Below are 5144 nucleotides of genomic sequence, written 5' to 3'. Positions count from 1 at the left end.
CCTATTTACCAGTAATCCCACCGAATGTTTTTTTAGATTGGCAGAACTGAACTCTACATATTTATATTGGTAACATTTTCCAGTAGGTTCTCCCAAAAGGTATCTGAGCACCTTGTGTTGTGAAATTTAGAGAAATGGAACACATTAAAACAAATAAGCCTTGTCTCCCAGTTCAGCCCACTGGAAAAGAAATTTTACCTTTCCAAGAGCATCAGCCTAAAAGAGGCCTCAGTTCTTAAATTCCTTAATCAGTTGCCCTAGAAACTGGAGAATGTGGTAAGCGCCTCCAGTCAGCACAGTAATAAATACCATGATAAGTTTAATCACCTATTACTGGCCAAACACACTTGAGTGAAGGTGAAATTAGTATTACTCATTGTGATTGACATTATGCATTTTCCAGATCTTTTAGCATGTAAATAAAAAGTCTACCCCCTACATCAGGAGGAAGAAAGAAGGAATGTTAGGTACTCGGGGATGAGGAATTCTTGTTTATCAGTCATTGGTGATTTATCCCAGCTACAAAACACTCAAAAAAAAGTGGAATTCAATCCTGTTCGACAAATTATTTATTGAATTCCTGCTATATGTAAGGCATGCAGTAGTGAAAAACAGTAATATGTTATATTCATTCTCATTCCTGAAGAGCACCAGGAAGTTTACAAACTAAAATACGATACACCATGACCTAAATATTAAAATGGTGAAGGAAAAGTGTTCCATCATTTGTTTAATTTTACCAGAGGAAGACAGATTTTGAGTTTATAGGTAAACTAAGGAATCATTACATTTTAAAATAAAATCTTTGAGTCCTCCTAAACATTTATCATCCATTCAAAGAAATATAACTAAAAGTAAAGATCATGGTTTGGGGTTCTGAAATCAGATTCTAATTCCATCTAACAAAGAGATCAGATTTAATTCTTAACAAGCATCGATAAATGGAAGTTTCTAGTACTTTTCTAAATTCTCTTCTGTGTGGCCCCCACTCTAGGCTTATTCCCACTCTATTCGTGCCAAGATAATGATACCTTCTTCTATCAGGGCATTTGATTCTGAGTTCTTAAAAGTTGTTGTTTGTTGTTTTGGTTTTTCTTTTTAATCCTCATGTTCTTGCTCAAAGTTAATTCTTTATATATTGCACATTTTTTCCTTATTCTTCTCTTCTCCCCTCTTTTCCTTCTCCTTCTCTCCATCTCCCACCTAGATAAAATGTTAAACATTTGGCTTCATATTTCTTACTGCTCAGATCTTGTACACATCCAGTGGTGGGGATCATTGTTTGTTTTACCAAAATGGTATATTATATACAAGAATTTCATCTTACTTTTCACACTCTATAGTGAATAATAGCCTTTTGAGTTAGGTGATGTAGGTCTACCTTACTCTTTTAGTAGATTTATAATATTCCATGTTTTTAATATACCACAGGTTTATTCACCCACTCTCCTGTTAATGGTTACTTTGTTTTTTCAGCACTGCACCTCTAGAAACAGCTGCAATAAAGGTCTGTATGGACTAGCACTTTTATTTCTATGACACAAATCACAGGGATGGAATTACTGAGTCGAACAGTATGTATATTTTTTTACTTTAAAAAATATTGCCAGTCTATGGCCATGCCACCCTGAACATGCCCAATCCCATCTGATCTAGGAAGCTAAGCAGGGTCGGGCCTGGTTAGTACTTGGACGGGAGACCGCCTAGAAAGACCAGGTGCTGTAGGCGTTAAAATATAAAAAATGAAAATACTAAAATATTGCCAGATTACTTCCTAAAAAGTACATTCTAACAATTATGCACAAGAATATTCTTTTCCCCAAATTCCCATCTAAATAGGTATTATCTTCCTTTAGAATTTTTCAAACCAATGTGTAAAATGATTTATTTCATTTTTATTTTAACTTTTGTTTCCTTGACTAGTAAAAATTATGAATATATTTTTATTTGCTTATTGCCCATCTAGACTTGTACCTTATATTACAGATAATAGCATTTTAACTATCATTTGTGTTATTTTTTTCAACTATTGATTTTTTCCATATTGCCTCCTACGATTTTTGTTTTGTGATATATATATTGTGATTTAATATATCTGGAATTTATTTACATGGTGAAAGATAAAGGTCAAATTTTATTTTCTTCTAAATGGAGAGCCAGTTTGACCAGCATTACTTATGAACTAAACCATCCTTTTCCCATTGAATTAAAATACAGTGTCTTTTTTGCCTCTGCTCCGTGTGTCATTTTCTCTGCTAGTACCTACCTATTTGGATTATGGTAGCTTTATAGAATGTTTTATTATCTATTATGCTTAATCCCCTCTGTCGATGCTTGTTTTCTTAATTTTATTAGCGAGTCTAAATATTTATCCTTCAATATGAATTTTTAAATCATCTTGTCAAATCATCCCCCAAAAGATCCTCTGGTTTTTAATTGACATTTGTACTGAATATATATATTAATTTTGAGAACATGGATATTTTTACCATTTTAACACTTCTCATCTAAAAATATGACATATTGATTCATTTGTTCAGAGAGTTTTATGCCTTTATATAAAAATTTATGGGGTTTTTTCCATATAAGTCCTATATCTTTTCTGATGAATCTAGTTTCTAAGTACTTCATAGGTTTGTCACTATAGTGAAGGTAATATAGTTATACATCTAGGTGATTATTGTTGATTATGGAAACACTTTTTTTTTATAGTTATGGCATCAGTTCTGAAACACACATTTTAACATCTCTAAAAATGAGACATCTTAATTATAACTGACAATTTTTTCTTTCTTGAGGGATACATAAAAGTAATAGGATATCTTAAAATCCATGGCATCTTAGATCTTTTGAAATATGATACACCAGTCAACTGACCACATTTTCTTCTTCTATTTGGTGTTACTGGCATTTCTTAGGTTTTCTAAGTACATAATCATAGCTCCAAGAGATAGAATTGTGTCTCTTCTTGTCTAACTTTACACCAATTATTTCATTTTCTTGTTGAGGATGAAAATACTGTTGTGCTGTTTTTATGTTAGAGAATGTTAGCATAAATAATTTTAATTGTTTGCTATTGTTTTTTATATATTTTAATTATAGGTAAGTAATTTTTTCCTATTTTCAATAGTTTTATTGGGGATGTCTGAACAATGTTAACAAATGCCTCCTAAGCATTTTACCTTTATTGGTAAAATCACATGATATTCTCCTTCAAAATCACTCTAAAAATTTCTTTGATTTTGAACCATTCTTACATTCCTGCAATTAATCCAACTTAGTAATAATGTACTATAGTTTGTATTTAATATAATTCTGAATTCAGTTTGATTATAGTTTAATTTGAGTTTTTTGGCACTGTGTTCATAAGAGGTTGGACTATGGTATTTATTTGTATTGCCTTTATTAAATGTTAAAATTATGCTGGTTTTACAAAATATGTGGGAAGATTTACATCTTTTCCTATGACCTGAAATAGTTTAAATATTTTAATTGCATGATTTCTAAGGATTTGATTAAACTCAACCACAAAGCCATCTGGTCCTATTAACTTTGTTAATGTCTTATTTTTATTTATCATTCCTGTATTTTCTATAGCATTTAGTACACTAAAGTTGTCTTTTTAGATTAATTTTAGTTATTTACATTTGTTATAATATTAATTTTTTTCAAAGTTTTTAAATGTGTTACCATTTAAAGTTTCATGAACTTTCTTCCTAAGTCTTTTAATCTCCACATCTGTAGTTATAACTGCTTTCTCTTTTCTATTTTTATATTTTGTTGCTTCTATTTTTTCTTTAATTGGCCTTATGAAATATTTATTTTTTTATTCATCTTTTCAAATAGCCGGGTTCCAGGTTTATTAATCCTTGTTTATTTTATATTTTATAAATTTCAGGTTTCATATTTATTAATATAGTCTGTTTTATTTTGTGGATGTTTTAATTTTTTAGGATGAGTATAAAGTACCTTCGTTTTTAGAGATCCTTTAAGAATGATGCAAATTAAAGCTGTACGTATAACCTCTGCAATGTCTCATGAGTTTTTAATTGAAGTGTTTTCATTTTGCTCCCTTGGGAATAGTTTGTAATTTCTGTTTTTATTTTTTCTTTGATCCAAGAGTTATTGAGGAATGTTTTTTAATGTCCTGATTTATTGTACAGCTATCAGAGAACATGGATTGTAAAATCTCCACTTAGAGTTTTAAGTTTTCTTTTTGGCTACACATATGATTTTTTTTTTTTGTAAATATTCCAGAGACATTGTAAAAAATTATATGATCTATTTGAAGGACGTAAGATTCTGTTTTGAGCTATTATTAGATTTTATTGATTATATTATTCATTTTTTCTGTTATTCTGTTTTCTTGATCTAATTTTGAATAGGTATATCAAAATCTCTCACTTATTTGCTTTATAGATTTTGCTTTATATATTTAGTAGTTATGCTGTTTGATGCCTTTTAGTTAAAAAAAAGTTTGGGAGGGGCACTGAATAAAAAGATCTTTCCTGATTTAGGAGATTTCAAAGTAGGTTCTGGCCACCATTTGACCATTATCCAGGGCTTATGTTCACCTACAGAAAATATTCTACTGAATACTACAAGCAAGTACAGCAAATCTGTCCCTTTCTATCAGACCAATATAAATAGTTTGATAAGAATTTTCTAATCTTAATTATTTTAACATTACCTATGCTGCTGGGGAGACAGTGTATTTAGTGGTTAAGACTATGGGCTCTTGAGTCAGACTGGCTTCTAAATTCTGGTTCTATTAAATTCCTTAACTTTGTTCAATTCTGTTTTCATGCCTGATTAATGGTAGAAGCCATTGATAGAATGGCTTCCAGTGATAGAAGCCATGAAAAGCTTAGATTCAGGCATATAGTATACACTCAATAAAAATTACCTACTGATTTTATACTAAGCTCTTAAAGCTCCCCTAAGACTATGTATGTAAACATACTTTGAAAAGAGCATAAAATTATATACATTTTTAAATCAGCAAGAGTGTTATTAAAGTAGACAAGAGTCGTGCCAATCCTTCAGAAATGTAATTGTTATATATAATCATAGAGAATAAAATTACATGAAATTTTATATAAAACAATGCCAAAAATTAAGTGCAAATTCTTTAAGAACTGTTT

At 30.2% G+C, this 5144-nt stretch overlaps 1 pseudogene; it reads left to right on the top strand.

Annotated features, from left to right (window-relative positions):
- Positions 1-1609: 1609 nt before the first annotated feature.
- LOC112472521 lies at positions 1610-1728 on the top strand (annotated as a pseudogene).
- The last annotated feature ends 3416 nt before the right edge of the window (positions 1729-5144 follow it).

Source organism: Pteropus alecto, unplaced genomic scaffold, assembly GCF_000325575.1.
Source record: "Pteropus alecto unplaced genomic scaffold, ASM32557v1 scaffold76, whole genome shotgun sequence".
NCBI lineage: Eukaryota > Metazoa > Chordata > Mammalia > Chiroptera > Pteropodidae > Pteropus > Pteropus alecto.
The sequence above is the reverse complement of the archived record's forward strand: the minus strand, read 5'-3'. Positions and strand labels throughout refer to the sequence as shown.